The sequence below is a fragment of the Microtus pennsylvanicus genome, chromosome 1 (genome assembly GCF_037038515.1).
Source record: "Microtus pennsylvanicus isolate mMicPen1 chromosome 1, mMicPen1.hap1, whole genome shotgun sequence".
Taxonomy (NCBI): Eukaryota; Metazoa; Chordata; class Mammalia; order Rodentia; family Cricetidae; genus Microtus; species Microtus pennsylvanicus.
In genome coordinates, this window is record NC_134579.1 from 28109662 (window position 1) to 28129572 (window position 19911).

General features: G+C 47.9%; 1 protein-coding gene across 5 annotated transcripts in view; it reads right to left on the reverse strand.

Annotated features, from left to right (window-relative positions):
• Tiam1 (TIAM Rac1 associated GEF 1) overlaps positions 1–19911 on the reverse strand; it is a 357642-nt gene that overhangs the window by 130848 nt on the left and 206883 nt on the right. For all 5 annotated transcript variants that reach the window (XM_075959442.1, XM_075959443.1, XM_075959444.1 and 2 more), the window contains one exon: positions 1930–2098. The gene's annotated coding sequence lies outside the window, so the exon portion shown is untranslated. The remainder of the gene's footprint in view (positions 1–1929; positions 2099–19911) is intronic.

A 19911-nucleotide genomic window follows, 5' to 3' on the forward strand; every position in this document is an offset into this window, starting at 1 on the left:
TGAACAAAACCCAGACAGTAGATTGGCAGGCCCTAGCTTGCCCTAGCTAGGAGTCAACAGCCGAAACCACGATCCCAACATTAATACTAAATGTCTCTCAAACAAGACGTCTCTTACCCACAAGTGAAAACTTCTATTCTCTACTCTCGAGAAAGGGAACTTTCCTCATGAATACAAATATTTCCCTCTCATCCACGGGGAAATGTGTGAAGGAGTTACTGGATAGGGCTTACAGGTTTCTTCAATTTCCACCACAGTTGCTGGATTTCCTGCAGAAGGCGGGGGGGGGACTGAATCCAAGGGCTTGCACTTGGCTAAGCAAGTGCTCTACTACTGAGCTACACACATCCCTAAAGGCAAAATTCATTTTGTTAAAAGATTTATTCTATTTGTGTACGTGTGCAGGAAGGTGCCAGTAGAGACCAAAGGAGGTCCCTGGATGCCCCAGAGCTGGACGCACAGGTTGTTTTGAGTCACTTAGCATGCGTGCCAGCAACCAGAACTCTGGAACTCTCGAAGAGCAGCAAGAGCTCCTAAGCGCTGAGTCATTTCTCCAGCCACTACATCTCACTTTTTTATTTTAAGGAAAGACAAATAAATGAAACATTAACAAGTCAATGATTTTTTTTCCCCAATTTAAAAGAGTGAAGATGTCACACTACACAGACAGCTACAACAAAAACGTAAACTCGGAACAGATGGCCCGGGAAAAGATCTAAGATAAGAAAGCTCTACCCAGCTTGGATCTCTGTATCCCTCTCTATTTCTGATTCAGGACACTTGACCTCACCAAGCTGTATCTGTGGCTGGGTTAAACATCATCCTTCCCAGTTAGTGTATCTTCCTATGGCGGTGGCCATCATCCACTTATCCTGGCATATACACCTTCTCCTTACAGAAATTTCAGTCCTGTTCATCACTAAGACAGTCTTAAGGCAAGAGCGCTTCAAAAATCTATGCAGCAGTAGATCGCAAGGTCTCTAATACACATGAGACGAATCGCACTCATACCGTAAGCTAACAGCACGAGCCAGGCTTCACTTCTCTGGGTAAAGGCCGTGCGAACCCCAACCATAAGCTAACTAACGATGGATGTGTGCTATAATTATGAGTATTGCTTTCCACTCCCCCGAGGTATCTAAAATTTTATTAAAATGAATGCAGCCATTCCCCTCCCGTGACTGGAAAACAGACCTCCGAGGCCCGAGCGGAAAGGATGACAAGTCTTTATTTCAAAGTTAAATCCGAAGTGAAAAATCACAAGACAACAGATTGCAAACTTAAAATTAGGTTCTGGTGGGAGGTCTTGGTTTCGAGCCTACTTTCCCCTACTAGATGCTGTGCCGAAGACGGGGGAGGGGAAATAGCTAAGATTAAACTGAGACGAAGCTCTCAAAGTTTCTGCTAATTCGTTACAATGCACGCACTGAGTTTTTGCCAAGTCACACACAACTACCCCTACCCCAAGAGACTAAGTGCGCTTTACAGCAAATAAGCAACAATCTTTGATTTAGAAGGTTATTATTGAATGTACTTATCTTGGGTCTTTAAAGACACCCCAGAGCAGAAATACATCATTGTTTTGAGGGTGGGTTTGGGAACCAGCTTTGCTGCCTTTTTTTTTTCACAAACATAATCCAACAAAAATCTGGTGAAACTCAGAGATAAAAGACCCTGAGGGCAATTCACAAGAAAATAAAAGACTTCAGAGGTACCTTCTCGATGTTTCCATTTCATTTTGGGCTAACGCTAATGCCTTTCAATTGGTAGATGGGTGCAGCCCTGATCCAGAGAACTACATCCGAATTCCTTTCCCACCACACATATACAGCATAGTAATTTCAACTCCTGCCGTCCACTGTATCTGTCCCACCCTCTATGAAGTACTTCTCAGTCACACAGAGGCTCGGCTAACATGCACAAACCTACCTTTAAAGGCAACAGTGGTGCCCAGCCCAACTGGCCCCAAGAGCACTGTGGCATTTAGAAACTGAGGCTGGTAATGATGTTAGTGGCTGGAGTTGGGGCGCGTGTCAGCACCTGCCGCACAGGGTGCCCATCGGGGTCTCACCTGAGTCTGGGAGAATGAGCCCAAAACCTGGAGGAGACAGAAAAACAGAAAGGCGGTGGTCAGGCAGAAGAAAGGAAACAGCATGTTCATCGATTCCCTGGTACCAATTTGATGTGAAAGATGGTGTCCTTGCATAAAGAGACGCGACATTTAGCTAGAGGTACGCATCGGCAGGCTCCGTCAGATACACATAAATGCCAGTGCATTTGTATGATGGCCACAGAGGCCTGCAAACTCTCATTTTAACATTCGCCAACAGCAGCAGGTGACTGCAGAAGACTGTGCACTTCTCTTAATTCTCAAAGGGCCTTAATAGGAAGGCGAGGGAGCAAGGGAGCATCAATATTCTCCCACAGGCACTGTGCTGCTGAACAGAAGAAATTGAAGGAACAACATAGAAGAAAATGATGGGGCAGGAAGGGGGGACCCACAACTTAATCCCACAAACTTTCTTGCTCTATATGTTTCCTTCAGGTGGCAAACATCACACTCTGAGAAGGCTCATGAGTAAAATACAGAGAAAAGAATTGAGGTAAAAATATATGAAGTTATTTAGCAAAATAATTAATAATAATAATAATAATACACATCAAGAAGAACAGCTCCAAGGAAGACAGCACTAATGGGTTCCTCCTTCTTTATACTTGAAGCTGGATTTCCTGAGTGCAACTGTGAATACTAAGTCTAGCAAAGAGGCCTGAAGGGTATGCTGGAGAGACTTCACTCTGCCCCTCTCCGACCAGACGTTCCTCTGTGGGCTGCTGGCCGCCGCCACCCACGGCTGGTGGCGGTACAAAGCGGGAACCTGAGATGGCAAACACTTGGAGCGGGAACACCGAGAGAATTGCCTGGTGTGTGGCGAGGAACCACACAAAGGCAGTAAGTAAATAAATATATACGTCCCCACGGAACAGAACAGTGAGTTTTGTTTCTCCTTTATCTTGGAAAACGTGCTGTTTAGCCATGAAGCCCCGTGACTCACGCTGGCAGGGGGAGGAACAGAAGTTCCAGCCTTACCCCGTTATTAACCCACAATGTGTGCCCTTTCCACGGCTGCCCCCACTGCCATCCTGTCCGTCCCCTTTCCCTAGGCACCCCCCTTCTACTGCTCTCTGCAAATTTCCCAAATTTCAAAGCGGTTCCTGAATTGCTTAGGAACTGGCAGATATTAATAAGCAACAACCCATTTAAATTGAAATGGACTCATTACCGTGCCAGCTGCCAATAATTTGCAAGGCTGGATCCTCGCTGGCAAAGCGGCCTGCAGGCGGCTGGCCCTCCACCTGCACCGCGGAGGCTGATAGTGCAGTTTTTATACTTAAAAAACAAATTATCCTATCTACCAGCATTACAATGTTTTCTATCTATATTCTTCTAGAACAGAACAAAGGAACTAGCGGAAAGGACAAAAGTATACGACGTTATTCAAATGGGAACAATGCCGAGTCTTTTGGGTATGCATTTTTTTTCCTCCTGATTTTGGGGGAAAAAATTTACCCATAACCTTGTCTATGGGATTGAAACGTGGGGTAGAGCCTAAAAGGGAGCCCGCATTTTTTCTTTTGTAGTTAGTTAGCAGATATGCTAAGTGCACAGTGTGCCAACAAGCACTTCACTGTGACTGTGAGTGCCTGGACACCACGGTGACCTTGTGAACGCGTGCCAGGGTGCCTTGAGAAACATCGGTGCCCTGGGTTTTCCTCAAGACTCACAGAGAGTTCCAGACGATCAGAAGGCAACTATGCACCAAGCTCAGCGACGGGAGTTTAAGCCTGGGGACTGCTGCGTGCACTTGTCACACCTGGCTTTGCAAGCTGAAAATTCACTTGCAGAATGATTAGGGATGGACTATTAATCCACCCTCTAAAACTGGGGATAACAAGAGCTCCAGACTATTGGTTGTTATGAGCATTAAATGAGACCGTCTATGTTACATAACCCACTGCCTGCCTAGCCGGTGATCAGCTAGCCTGCCACTACTGTTTAATGTCCATAGACCATAAGGAGCACACTGCGGGATGGGCTGCTGTGAAGGGGGCTAGCACGCCACCAGGTTCGCTGAAACTGAATCTCACAAGTAGAAACGGAGTCCATCCCTTAACGTTTGTTACGGAACAATCTGGGGACCAAATTAACCCGGCTGGCAACGGGGCACACTTAGCTTGCCAGGGCTCCTGTGTACACACAAGGCAAGCTGGCAAAACTCGGCAGAACCAGCCAGCTTACTTCTACACAGGGAGGCGGCCACTCTGAAGCACTGAGGTTTTCAAACTCACTGCGACTGGCCTTCCTCACAAACAGTTTTCCTGCCAGGTATCAAATGACCAGTCTGCTGAGGGGAGTGCGTACTGGGTGAGGATAGGTACACAGGGCTGAAAAGTCCCACTGCCCCAGTCATGGGGGATGATGAAGATAAAGCTGACATCTCAAAAGTTCAGTGATGCTCTCCAGCAGGACGCTCTGCTGTTCTGAGCTGGAGCTGGGGTAGACTGTTTTGTTTTGTGTTGCTTTACAAGAACCAATGGGTGAACAGAGTAAAGAGTGTTATACTTGTTCTCAATGGCCAGGGTCCATCACTAAATTCCACGTAAGTGTACTTGGCCCTTTTTTTCATGCCCCAAAACATCTGTGACTAGTCAATTATTAAGAACCAGAAAGTTTTCTTTCGCTCAAACAAAACCTAAACCTGGGAGAGGACTATGGCAGGATTAAAGTTCTGAACATTTTTCACTCACATGCAATAAATGCTAAAAACGATTTAGGTTTTGGTGTTCATATTAGCTCCCAAATCAGAAGGCACTGGTAGATGGGTGGGTGGATGGATTGGGTGGGTGGATGGATTGGGTGGGTGGGTGGTTGGGTAGATTGGGGGGCGAATGGATGAGTGAGTGGATGGATAGATAGGTGGATGGGTGGGTGAGTGGGTGGAGGGATGGGTAGATAGGTGGATGGGTGGATGAGTGGGTGGAGGGATGGGTAGATAGGTGGATGGGTGGATGAGTGGGTGGAGGGATGGGTAGATGGGTGGATGAATGAGTGGAGGGATGGGTAGATGGGTGGATGAGTGGGTGGAGGGATGGGTAGATGGATGGATGGGTGGATGGGTGGATGAATGGATGGGTGGGTGGGTGGGTAGAGGGATGGGTAGATGGGTGGATGGGTGGGTGAGTGGGTAGAGGGATGGGTAGATGGGTGGATGGGTGGATGAATGGGTGGGTGGGTGGAACATACAGGACGGATAGAGCAATCAATTGATCTAGGGTATGAGAACTTGTTTAATGATTTAGAAATCAAGAGAAAAAAGTCATCAGTTTTTTATTTTTTTTTTAATTGTTGATTAAAGACTTGGAGTGGCTTCCATACAGAACTAATTTAAAATAGAGGGGCCTGAGAGATGGCCTGGTAGGGAAAGGCTCCTGCCACCAAGCCTGAAGATCCAAGTTAGAATACAGGAGATGTCACAGCAGAAGGAGAACACTTCCCAAAAGCTGTCCTGTGACTTCACACGTGTGCCATGATGAGCTCCAGATTGTGTGTGTGTCCATCCTTCTGTTTGTGCACACACTCCCACACATACAAATAAAATAAAATTAAAAATAAAAACAATAAAAGCAATTACTACTGGAAAAAGAAACAAAGTCAAAGTGGGAAGCAAAGGTGACAGCATATGCCTACCAAGCTGCACACCTACCCAGCTGCACACCTACCCAGCTGCACACCTACCCAGCTGCACACCTACCCAGCTGCACACCTACCCAGCTGCACATCCAGCTATACACCTACCCAGCTACACACCTACCCAGCTACACACCTACTCAGCTGCACACCTACCCAGCTGCACACCTACCCAGCTGCACACCTACCCAGGTGCACACCTACCCAGCTACACACCTACCCAGGTGCACACCTACCCAGCTGCACACCTACCCAGCTGCACACCTACCCAGCTGCACACCTACCCAGCTGCACACCTACCCAGCTACACACCTACCCAGCTGCACACCTACCCAGCTGCACACCTACCCAGGTGAACACCTACCCAGCTGCACACCTACCCAGCTGCACACCTACCCAGCTACACACCTACCCAGCTGCACACCTACCCAGCTACACACCTACTCAGCTGCACACCTACCCAGCTGCACACCTACCCAGCTGCACACCTACCCAGGTGCACACCTACCCAGCTACACACCTACCCAGGTGCACACCTACCCAGCTGCACACCTACCCAGCTGCACACCTACCCAGCTGCACACCTACCCAGCTGCACACCTACCCAGCTACACACCTACCCAGCTGCACACCTACCCAGCTGCACACCTACCCAGGTGAACACCTACCCAGCTGCACACCTACCCAGCTGCACACCTACCCAGCTACACACCTACCCAGCTGCACACCTACCCAGCTACACACCTACCCAGCTGCACACCTACCCAGCTACACACCTACCCAGCTGCACACCTACCCAGCTGCACACCTACTCAGCTGCACACCTACTCAGCTACACACCTACCCAGCTACACACCTACCCAGCTGCACACCTACCCAGCTGCACACCTACTCAGCTGCACACCTACCCAGCTACACACCTACCCAGGTGCACACCTACCCAGCTACACACCTACCCAGCTGCACACCTACCCCGCTGCACACCTACCCAGCTGCACACCTATCCAGCTGCACACCTACCCTGCTGCACACCCAGCTTAATTTCACAGGAACCCTGGCAGAGCTACACACCTACCCAGCTGTACACCTACCCAGCTGCCCACCTACCCAGCTGCACACCTACCCAGCTGCACACCTACCCAGCTGCACACCTACCCAGCTGCACACCTACCCCGCTGCACACCTACCCAGCTGCACACCTACCCCGCTGCACACCTACCCCGCTGCACACCTACCCAGCTGCACACCTACCCAGCTGCACACCTACCCAGCTGCACACCTACCCTGCTGCACACCTACCCAGCTGCACACCTACCCAGCTGCACACCTACCCAGCTGCACACCTACCCAGCTGCACACCTACCCAGCTGCACACCTACCCAGCTGCACACCTACCCTGCTGCACACCTACCCAGCTGCACACCTACCCAGCTGCACACCTACCCAGCTGCACACCTACCCTGCTGCACACCCAGCTTAATTTCACAGGAACCCTGGCAGAGCCACCCTGACATCTGTAAAAGCCACAATGTCCACACCAGTCTCTCAGCAGCGCCCACAGGAACTCCATTCTTCCTCACAGGTGCAGTAACTGATTTCATAGATATTTCTTTATTTTGACAGCTGAACGTTGAAATAAAGACAAACCTTAAATTCTGAAACAGTGGTTATCATTCCCTGGGAGGTTCTCTCTGGACAATGCGGTCATCCAAGGTGCTGGACTATGATGGAGGGGTGGAGAAAAGTCAGATACTTTGGCCCAGATCAGTTGCCGTACTCAACTGACAGCAATGACAGCTCCGCCGAGACTGTACTTATGTGGAGTTTGTAAGAGAGGAGGCTACAGTGGAGTCGCACACAAGGATGAGAGTCCACCTGCTTCCCAGGTGAACCACGTGACCACTGAGAGTCCTCGGGCTGGATCAAGAGTCTCAGCACAAAATCAATTACCTCTCAGTATAGATTAATGAGCATGATACGGATCCCAGTTCTTATCAACAGATACTTTAAATAGCTAAATAAAATCCCCACGTTTCCGCCGGGCAGTGGTGGCGCACGCCTTTAATCCCAGCACTCGGGAGGCAGAGGCAGGCGGATCTCTGTGAGTTCGAGACCAGCCTGGTCTACAAGAGCTAGTTCCAGGACAGGCTCCAAAGCCACAGAGAAACCCTGTCTCGAAAAAAAAAAAAATCCCCACGTTTCCATGTCCACCCCACTGCCCTAGTTCTAAGCAATGCTGTTTCTTAATATAGCCAAGTGTACCCCCTTGGAATCACCACTTGCTGGGTGCAGGCCACAAGTTGGGGGCCCCCTACTAAAATAATTGCAATTTTCAAGAACCGGATCTCGGGTAATGCTTAACAAGGTTCCGCTGGGACAGACGCCTATTTCAGACTGAAGTCATCTGTCCGACCCCTACCTGGGAAGAGCTACCAATTATTGACCGCACAGTCTCTGGCTCACACTTGCGTTGATGGCTTTGGGCCCGAATACTCTTAAATTTCCTGGAGTTCTTCATGTGCAGCCATCTCGGACACCTCCAGCTGGGAGCCGCCAAGGCCCTGGGACACCATCACCACTGCAATGCTTCCTACCAGTGTCATTTGAGGGGACTTGGAAACCACCAGCCCCGCAGGGATCCGCTCTGCAGCTGCTGAGCTGAACTCCCAAACATCCACACAGCCTGGTGCTAAGAATGGATGCAATGAGGCCAGCGTGCTAAAGTGGATGTGATAACCCTTTCAGGACACAGTCTGACAGTAACCCCAAGCCCCATCTTTCTCTCTGTCGTTTCTAAAAGCTGTAAAGCAAGGGATCACTTGAGAATCTCACACAGCGTCAGAGCAGAATGGCCTTTGAGACCAGAGCACAGCTTCGGGCTCTTGTCTCCTGACATTGCTCACTTCAAGTCAGAGCTGCATCAAGAAGCACACACATGATACTGTATGAGAAAATGGAATGTCTTGTCCCCACTCCCCTACAAGAACGGGAAAGGAAATAACTGTAACTAACGTCTAACACTGCAGCCTTGTCCTTCACTGCCTCACCGCCATGAGGCTTAAGTGTCGGGCATTCCTATCAACAGCAAAGGTTGCCTCAGAGTCCATGAGAACAAAGTAAGAGAGGGCGAGGGCGGGATTCAACCTCCGCTGAAACACGGCACTTTAATCCTGCCTTACACTGCATGCCAGAGTAAGGCTCGCATCAGCATCTCGGTTCAGGAGAGCTTCCAAAACACACCACTTTGCTCAACAATAATCTTCCAGGATCAAGTCACCCCGATCTCTTCCCTTGCACAGATCTGCCTCTTGTTCTCATGGAAACTAAAGCTTTCCCCATGCAGAAGAAAAGCCGGTTTCCTGGGACACATGGCAAGATGGATGGTAGGTGCGGCCTGCTCCTCCTTCGCTGTGCAGAACCGAAGGCCCAGGAGGGGGATGTGCTTCTTGGTTTTCCAAACCTGATGATCAGCAGAGAGACAGGAGGGTGTCTCTCCCGAGCACATCATTTCGGGTCACTGTCAAGAAGAAAGGCACCCACAGCAAGGGAGACAAGGCCACAGGGGCTGCTGTCACCTCGAAGGCCCAAGATATTCCTGTGCAGCCTGAGGGGGTGTCGTATTCCAGCCCAACCAGCATACAGAAAATGAGGTCACTGTCCACTGCTTAATTCTCCAAACGTCTCCACAAGCCAAACTCTCAGCCCAGAGCTGCCATTCACAGGGAGTCTCCTAGGTGAGACCGCGGCCTATAAGAAACAAGGGTTGGGACCTCTGTGACACAGAGAGGACAGAGAAACTATAACTCTAATGGGAGGTTGAGGAATCATTCCACTGCCTCCTACAGGGCCATCCAGAGAGAATCCCGCTCTTCTCCTGGGCGGCTTTCTCCCTTGGCTCTGTCAGGATGCTACTGGATGCAGGTCCTCAGAGAAGACAGCGCTGTTGCAACCTCCAGGTGGAGGGAGACCATGCCACTGGCAAGGTTAGGTCTGTATAGGTATATGAATATCTGATTAACACTTCAGTGTATCACTAAAAACCAAAGGGAGTTGATAAGTGTGATAATGGGAATCCACCATTACGGCGTAACACAGTCACGTACTTTGAAATTAAGTTGAATTGCTTTTTAAATTGTTTTAAAATAATTCCTCCTAAGGATTTTCAAAGTGCAGAAGAATTCTTTCCCCATTGAGGCTCCATTTTTTTTTAAGCTCCACCTGCCTTCTGGGTGCTAGGACCTCCATACCTGATCCAGTCTCTGTCTTTTACAAGAGACAATCCAGGATCCCAATCTGTAGACTAGGATGTATCACGAGATGGAGTAATACAATGGAGTCCAAAGAGCCTGAAGTCCAGAGCCAATTTCTGGAACCCAGTGCGAAACACTCCTGTACACACACTGGCTTTCAGACACAAGACTCCCTCAAAAGGGCCTTGATACTTCATTTGAAAACCATTCAGGTTGTTTGGCAACTGCACAATCAAGCCTTCAAGCTTTAGCAGATGAAACACAATTACTTCGTCGATTCTGAGAACCCACTATTTCCGTTTTGGGAACTCTGAAATTGAATGCATCTTATAATCACAATGGCATATTTGGCTTTAATCAGAGACCCTTTTTCCTCTCCCAGTGGAACATCAAACAATGGTGCATCTTACAGAAGACAAGATCACCTGAACGGAGTGTCTAAAAATAGATTTTATCACAGTTATGGCTGGACTGTCTAAAACCTGTCAATTTTTCGACTCAAGTAGAATATCAGGTAAAGGCTATACTACCCAGTTCAGCTCCACCAAGGTTTCCCGGGCGGCTGGTGTCTGTGTGAGATGAGGAGTAAGTCTGTTCCCACAGTGCCTACAGCCTAAGAGGAGGGTGATAACTTCCTCACGCTGTAATGAACACTTTGACGTTATTAATACCGGAATGACGGGGGAAAAAAACAAAAAAATCTGATCAATTCTGCAAGAAGCAGCTGTCGGACCTGGTCTCTAAAGGATTAAACATTTAGCTTGAGTTAAGAGGATGGGAAGAAATGGCTGGTGATGGGATCTAATCGTAAAACAGAGAAGGATAAAACAATTCCTTTTTTGTCTAAAAACAAAAACATTATCACTTGAACCTGTTATAGTACCTTAAACAAAAATTCTGTGAAAACTGGTATTTGATTTATTTTTAATGCTTTTTTTAAGGAAAAAAATGAAATTATTCCCTTCTGTGTATTAGTCAGTTTGTGCTGTTATAACAAAACACCTTCAGCAGAATAATTTATAAAAAAATAAAGATTTATTCCTCATAATTCTGGAGACTAGACGGTCCCAAATCAAGGGGCCAGTAGATATGGAAAACCTGCTTCTGCCTATCTGAAGGTCATGTAATAGTCTCTTGCCAGGGCTCTTTTCTTTTTTTAAAGATTTATTTATTTTTATTTCATGTGTATGAGCAACGTGTGTGTGTGTGTGTGTGTGTGTGTGTGTGTGTGTGTGTGTGTGTCTGTCTGTCTGTCTGTCTGTGTGTCTGTGAACCATGTGCATGCCTCGTAGTCACAGAGGCCAGAAGAGGGCATCAGATGCCTGGGAACTGGTTTACAAATGGTTGTGAGCTGCCATGTGGATGCTGGAAACTGACCCAGGTCTTCTGCAAAAGCAGCCTGTGCTCGTGAGTGCTGAGCCACCTCTCCAGCCCCTTCAACCCTTTTATAAGGTCACTACTCATTTCTGATAGCAGCATCCTCGGGGCCTAGGCATCTGGCAAAGCCACCACCTCTTTCCTCCATTACTTTAAGTCTCAGGTTCCCACATGTGAACTGGGAGGAGACAGTAGCAAGGGACACAACACACCACCAGAAGGAGATCGTCTCTCAAACAAAATCAGGTGAAGACGCAGCTAACAGTCAATTCCACCCAACAAAAGGGCCAAGAGTAAAACAAAAAACAACAGAACCCCTCGGAGAACCAGTGAGAGGACAGATGTTTAAACACTGTCTCAGGCACACCTGTATGGGCCACACCAGCAGCTGCAATCATGATTACAGTATAGAGCAGCAGTAGCTTACTCTAAAAAGAAAAACGATGATTCTACCTTAACTCTGATTCAAGTCTAGCCTCCAGAATTCTCTAGTCTCGCAGGTACCCCCTATGCTCACTCATTCCTTACAATCCACTTGACTATTTAAATAAGGTTTTCAGCAACCACTGTCCCTGAGGTGTGTGAATCACAGTGAATATAACCTAGATGCACAAAGACAAGTATCTGAGAGCCCTTGAAAAAAATATAGTATTCCCAATCAACCTTCCCATCAAGTAAGATGAGAAGTCAGGAGGGGCAGAAGGCATTGGGGAACTCTCGTGATGCTCTGGTTCCCTGGGCAGTCAGGCCAGCAAAGGCAACCAACCCGGTAGCAATGAGCAGTCAGGGAGACAACAGGGAGGAAGAGACAACTGTGGATTTCAGAGTAACTCAGGACAAACTTTCTCACCACCATTCTCTTCAAAAGCAAGAGGGCAGAATGGTCTGGGAGTCTCTATTTCCCACCCCAGAAAAGCAAACCATGTTTCCTTGACTGGATCCTGCAGTGACCCTGCCCCCATGCCCAGCATCCCATGATAAGCACCTGTGAGACTGTCTCTCTTCCACCAACAGGTGGTTGAGAGTAAAAAAAGCATCCTGGAGTTGGACAGGGACCCTGAAAGAGTAGGGGCAAGGAGAGACTGGGGTTCACTTTAAAAGCGTCTGTGACATTGGTTTGATCGAGTAACTAATGTCTGATATTCGCCACAGCCAAATAACAAATTGAGAGGGGGGAAAAATCACACGACGTATTCATTAGTTGAATTTGTAAAAGGAGAAGGAAAGCAGCAACAAAATAAAATAAAAACCACAGCATCACACAGATGTGCCTACTTCGTAGCAGTCATGAGTACAATCAGCCTCTTTCACGATGAAGGGAGTTCTGGGAAGGCTCTGAAACACGGACACATCAAAGCCTCTGCAGAAAAACCAATACATAAAATAACAAGGAAAATCTGTGTCTCCTGTGACAGCAACTGGATTAAAAAGCTTGACATTTATTGCCAAGTAATAGCTGTGGGACCACACAGAGAGCTAGACAGACGCCAGGCCTGGCTCAGGAGAACCAGCGCTACAGCAACGCGCAGGCACTGATAACGTAAGGCGCGGTACAGACATCCCACACGCATGCCCACCCCGAAGCGCATGCCCACCCCGAATGGTGCCAGCATGCGCCGCTGCGCCCTGACTACACATCTGAACTACTAAACTACGGGCATTCTCAATGCATGAGAACCACAGAGAAATCCATAGAGACGTAAAAGTAAATGCAAAACAGTGTGTGTCGTTTTACAGGGTCTATTCGGTGCCCAGGGAAGGCCAGGAGAGGGTATCAGACCCCTGGAACTGAGGTTAAGAGACAGTTAGGAGCCACTGTGTGGGTGCTCTTAACTACTGAGCCATCTCTCCAGCTGCCTTACTGTTCTGTTTTGCCTGCTTACTAAAAAGATGCTTATTCTCATATGTAAGGTCTAAACTTTACATGCAAACCTAATAGGAAGCAGCGTCATAGAAAGGCCAGCCTTCCCCAGAATACAAGAATAGCAGAATATTAAGGATTTTAATATTCTGCCATTCCTGGGAATATGCACTGAAAACCTAAGGTTTCTGAAAAACCATTAAGGGGTGTGTGTGTGTGTGTGTGTGTGTGTGTGTGTGTGTGTTCACAACAAAGATAGAAATAAAAATCCCTTCTCTGGTAGTTAAACAATCCCCTATGCAGACAGTGAGAACACAACAGAAGACACACGCCTGCCTTCCGCAACATGGTTTCCACCATTCCATGCTTCCAGGCACACTGCATTTTATTGTGTGGATAATTTCAGACACAGTTGGAGGAAGTGGCAAAGAAATTGCAGCAACTGGTCTACAAAATGATGGCTAATAATAGCAAGCCACAGAAAATAATTTTTAAAAGTTACTTTTAGAAAGAGATAGTTTGCTAAAGTCAGACAAAATTTTAATCCTCATAGTTTGTAGGAGCAGGGGAGGGCACTCATCTTCCGGAAAAAAAATCCCAGTCTTTGGCTACCTTCCAATCCAGAGAGCCATTACTAACAGAAGGAGGTCTTGTTAGGCAACTATGTGGTCACAGCCTCAGTGGACTCCTGGCTCTGTGGCTCTGCATACCTGATAGCCACTCCCCTTCACTCAGACACTCACTCCTCTTTTGCCAACTCTAGGTTCCTCCCTCACTCCTCCCCTGACTCTACAGGACTCCCCAGCTCCAGTGACCTGCCTCCATCCTCCCAGCCTCCTCCCTCCCTCACTACTCCCCTGACTCTACAGTGACCTGCCTCCATCCTCCTAGCCTCCTCCCTCCCTCACTACTCCCCTGACTCAGTGACCTGCCTCCATCCTCCCAGCCCCTCTTCCTTCTCCCTCACTCCTCCCAGCCCCTCTCCCTCCCTCACTCCTCCCCTGACTCTACAGTGACTCCCCAGCTACAGTGACCTGCCTCCATCCTCCCAGCCCTTCCTACACTGCGGAACACCTCCATGGAACTTGCGTTGGTACTGTGATCTCACAGTTAAAAACTCCCGTACTCACAATTCTGTTGAACTAGGCATTATGGTGTGTAAAGGTAAACAGATATCTGGGTTCAGAAATGGGTGCAATATGATATTTAATGGTACGCTTCCTCTTACAGGCCTGTGCTGAAGCTGAAGAGAGACAACACACGTGAAAACCCTGGAGTTTCCTGGACCTCACATCTGTCTTTGTCTCCTTCCTCACCCCTTGTTCCTCCCACATGGTCCCTGAAGTATCTTCTGTATCTGCTGCACCCCTTCCATTCCCAGCTTTCTCTGAGCCCCCTTACTTTAATCTCCATCACTATTATTCCCCTTCTGTCCAGTCTATCCCACTGCACATAAACTAAACTAACGCCATTCAAGATGCATTTATGCGGGCAGCCTCTCAGTCCCTGGCCCACTAGCTGACATGGATGCTTCTTGCACAAGCAGAGGGAAGACCCATATGGGTAAAGAAACATCACTCTGAAGACTCGGAGAGTTATCCAGGAGGAGCTTCCACCTGCATGATTTTTGAAAGAAGAGATGTCTATCATCATACTTTACGTCCAATGAGGTGCAAATGAAGCATCCAGAAATCTGCTCACTTGTTATAATAAAGCCTTTATTGAAAACAACGTTACAAAGCTCTGATCTCCCGAGGTTTCTTCACCTCTCCCCTTTCTCCTCTGGGGTCCCATCATCAATTATTTGGTTATTTGTCTTAGCTGTCTGTTGTGAATAGGTCTGTTGGCTCACACCTATCATTCCAACACTTGGGAAATAAAGACAGAAGAAATGCAAATTCAAGGCCAGCCCGTTCCAGACCAGCTAGCCTTATAGACACAGACCCTGTCTCAAAATACAGGCAAGATCAGGGCTGGGACTATAGCTCAGTAGAATGCATGCTTAGCGCAAGTAGCAACGCATAAACTAACATGGGAGGCAGAGGCAACAGGACCCCAAGTTCTGTGCCATCCTGAGCTACAAATTAGGTTCAAGGCTATCACAGGCTACAAGAGAACACACTTTTCAACATAGCAAAACAAAAACAAACAAACAAAAAACCTCTCCTGATAAGACTACAAGGTCACTCCTATCACTTTCTGTCCTAGTGGTCAACAGGACGTGTCCACTTACATTGTTTATATTCACAACTCCCCACTACTACACATAAAAGTGAAAAACAGGAAGGAGACTAGACCCCAGAGCCTGGCCAAGCGGACAAGTTACCAGTTCCAACTGACTTTGTTGCTCTCCTTTATACAAGGGAAGGCACCAGTTTCTGTCAGATGATGGGATTCTAAAGTGCCTGTCCCCGCAGAGGGCTCACAATAAGAACCTAGCAGGTGTTTCTGGCTAACTCTACCGGCCCACAAGCCTACTTGGTGTGTGCTCTCCAGGGATCCCAGGCATCCATTCCAGCCAACACCAGTGGTCCAGCATTGAGATGCTTTCACACAGACATGGGAAGCAGGATCAGTATACCGTAGACTGGAACCACACACAACTCAGCACCAGGTTAACAAAGCAGGTCTTCATTTAAGCCTCCTCCCGGTTGTCTTGCGACACACATACAAACCGCGCAGGCCTGGAGTCCATGAGCTTCCCTCTTGGCAGTACTTCAGTTCCAGCCTTGAAATCACCACCCTCTCCCACCTCTGATCCAAGACTTCATGTGCACAGCAGGGAGAGTGTGTGGGGGTGTCCTCAGCGAGTCCTCAGTTCCAACACAGCTGGGGCTCGGAGTTCAGCTTGAAAGCCAACCCGTGGGGGGAGGGGCAGGATGATTGTTCAATACCCTCCTACACCCTGATCCTGACTAATGCAGCATGCTGGGGGAGCATTGCCTCCCAGCCAGTGGCAAGTCCTCATTTAAACCAAACGAGTCCTGAGAAGGCTCAGGAGGCGCAGCCCCTCCAAGGCCCCGTGTACCCCTTTATGAGAATACCCACCTTCAGGGAAGACAAGCAAAGAATTTAGGCTTAAGGCTGCCTCCTAAAGTGGCTTCTTCATGGGCCAAATGAAAAAACACACACCATAGGTGGGTAATCGGGAATCCTTTTCCAGAACTGACCTAACCTGCTAACTTGGCACAAGCCAGCTAACTTCTCTGTGACTTCAGATTCTCGCAAGTACTCTGACCATGCTGTGCTCCACCACCCAATGATGCTGTGTTCGTCAGTTTCTCATCACTAACAAATAGCTCAAGTCATCAGTCCATAAAGGGGAAGGGCTTGTTTGGTTCATGGTTTTAGAGGCTCTAGTCCATGTTCATCAGGCCTCACTGCTCTTGGTCCTGTGGCGAGGTAGATCATGGAGGAGACTCGTGCTAGATAAAAAGTCACTCCATGGATAAAGAGTGAAAAAAAAAGATAACAAGGGAAAAGGTAAGGTCCCCAAATCCTCACAAGGTGCAGTCCATCGTCTTCCCTTTGGGCACATAATCTTATAAGATTCCCAATAGTGACTGGAGATTAAGCCTTAAAAACATGAGCTGTTGAGAGACACTCCAAATTGGTATGGGGGAGGGGGCGATGCGCATAATCAATGTAGAGATTTATTTTCTACGTAGTGATTTTCCATTCAAAATAGCATCCATGAGAAGAGGGAGGGGATTAATCAAGTGTATTCACCGACTAGAGCTTGGCGATCAAAATAACAGCAGCCTTCTGCTTCTGCTGATGCCACGCTCCGCTCGAGCACGGGGAAGCAGCGACTGTGTGAGGCCTGAGCTAATGTTGGCACCACGGTGCCAGCTCTTGAGCCTCCTGTTTGGATCTGTTTCCCTCGCTGTCCTCACACTCACAGGAACAGTGAGCCATCTGTGCTGTACCGCCGCACTCAGTTCGGTTTCTCGCGAAGGTAAATAAGACCCTGGTGGCATTTTCCATCTTACAAAGTTCCTTCAACAATCGGCCTCAATCTTAACTGAAGTCCACCCAAGTCCAGTTCCATACGCTGCTCTATCCAGAAGGCAGGCAGGACGGTTCAGTAGGTAAAGGCACTTGCTACAAAGCCAGACAACCTGAGGCCAAGCCCCGATATCTGTAGGATGAAGGGAGAGAACTGGCTTCTCCCAAACACGGCAGTGAAAACTATCATTTTTTAAGACAGGCAAAAATGGCAAAGCATGAGGAAAGTTAAATTCCGGCTGTGTATACATGATCCACAAGATACACAAAATGTCAATATTGCCCCCATGCCTGCTTTAACAAGAAAAAAAACATATCCACCTGTCAGAGCCTCGTTATCTTTGGTTCCAGTCTGAAGCTGGGACAGACCCTTGCTTATTTCTCATTCACTCCGGTAGGGAGGGGAGGAGCTGGCTCAAACAGCAAAGGATCTACTGACCAAGAATGAGGACCTGTGTTTGGATCCTAACACCTACATAAAAGGCAGACGTGGTAGCATAACCCTGGAATCCTAGTGCTGGGGAACACAAACGAGAGGACTCCTAGGGCTGCTGGTCAGTCTTGCCAAGTCAGCAAGCTCCAGGTTCAGTGAGAAATATAAGTGTGTCTCAAAATATAAGATGAAAAAGTGATCAGGGAACGCATGTGATGGTGACTTCTGGCCTCCATATGCTCACGTGCACACGCACACACGCGCACGCGCGCGCACACACACACACACACACACACCCTCACTTGATGCCATGCCACATGATAAGAGAAAGGCACCAGGACAAGAGAACCAAGAGAATGAGTGGACATCCATCATCACCTTGTAGCATGTAGGAGCAGATGAGGGAGGGGGACTTGATCGGGGGAGGGGGAGGGAAATGGGAGGAGGTAGCGGGGAGGAGGCAGAAAACCTTAATAAATAAATAAATCTAAAAAAAGAAAAAAGAACAGGGGTTCTCTGAAAGCATTGGATTAATCAAACTCATTGTTTTATAAAGCAGGTGATGGGTGTAAGGGCAGTGATTGGCTGTGGAATGCACACACATTTGCTTAAGAAAGCAAAGAGTACTGGAGTTGGATGGCCACATATGGACGGGTGCTGTGGGAGACAGTCTGTATTCTGTAGATCATGTTTTAAATGAAACATGATTGGCCAGGCAGGAAGTAGAGGCGGGGTGATGAGAACAGGAGTATTCTGGGAAGAAGGAAGCTCTGCCCGCAGTCCAACATGTGAGCTGCCCTTCTGAGAAAGTATTGAGCCATGTGGCTAGCATAGATAAGAATAATGGGTTAATATAAGCTACAAGAGCTAATAAGTAGCCTGAGCTAATGGGCCAATCAGTTTTATAACTTATGGAGATCTCTGTGTGATTATCTTTGGGACTTGCTGGTTGTGGGCTACCAGGCGGGACAGAAATCCCAACGAGCAGGCCCCTTCATGTTACAGATGGGAATGCACTTTAACACCATGTGTATGAAAAACGGTCATTGCCATCAGCTGTGCGTTGTATATATTACACTGTGATTGAAAAAAACCTAAAGAACATGAATAAAATCCTCAGGATACTTCATAACTGTAAAAGTGTATGTGTACGATCAGTTAATTATATGTACACACACACACACCCCAGATCAGTCCATCACCATAGGAACCTGGGACTAGGTACATGCATCGTCCCTATGCCACTTCTAGGTAATGGCATGGATAGCTGTTGTCTCGGGAACGCAGGAGTGATTCTGTCATCTTTGGATCCAGGTCCGTGGCCTTCAACTTCTGCTGGGCTCATCTAGCTGCACTGTCTTCTGATAGTTCCACACCACAGAAGAAGTTCCACACCCATGTTCCCAGAGACACACTGCCTAAAGTCAAGACCTCCAGACCCAACAGGCAACGAGGGGCAACTTCACCTAACCTAAAGCCTTCCTTTGTAGAACATACTGACAATCTGCAGGAAGGGTTTCATCAGTTCCTGCTGTGGGAAACAACCATAACAAAATGTGCCTGTTACGACTTCATCTCCCTGCATTAATCAAGTAATGACGACGGTTGACTCAAATTGGCTGTCCAGGTGTCAATACCATGCCAGCGATACCCTCACCTGGGAATCTTCCTTCTCCAGTGTTCTATCGGCTCATCCCAATCTTTACCATCAGCCATAAAAGCAGCGGAGACTGTGAGGAAGGCGGCAATGACGAACCCGAGGAGATCATCCTTGGCTCCGGCACCGCTTACTCACTGGGCATGAACCAGTAGCACACTCACAAGAGGGAGGAGGGGAGAGGGAAGGACGGGAAGAAGGGATGGGATACATAATTTAAAAGAAGTATTATGCAGACCTCTATCACCCCAGTTCTGTCACAGGCCAGGTATAAAGGGGTCAGAGAAAGAAAGAAATGTCTCACTGTGTCTCATGCCAACAGAATGCAGGACTTACAGAAATTTACACAGCAATGGTTCCTATTGCTCACATTTAATGTACATCCTCAACAGTGTCTTCCCACTAATATTTTTTTAAATCTTTCTTTGCAGTGCTGGGGATGAAACCAGGTTCTTGCATACCATACCAGCAAGTATCCTCCCACTGGCTGGCATCATCAGTAATACCAGTAATAAATAATAAAGGGGGGGCATTAATGGCCATGAACCAAAATTTCTAATTATGGGTTTATTATTTTTG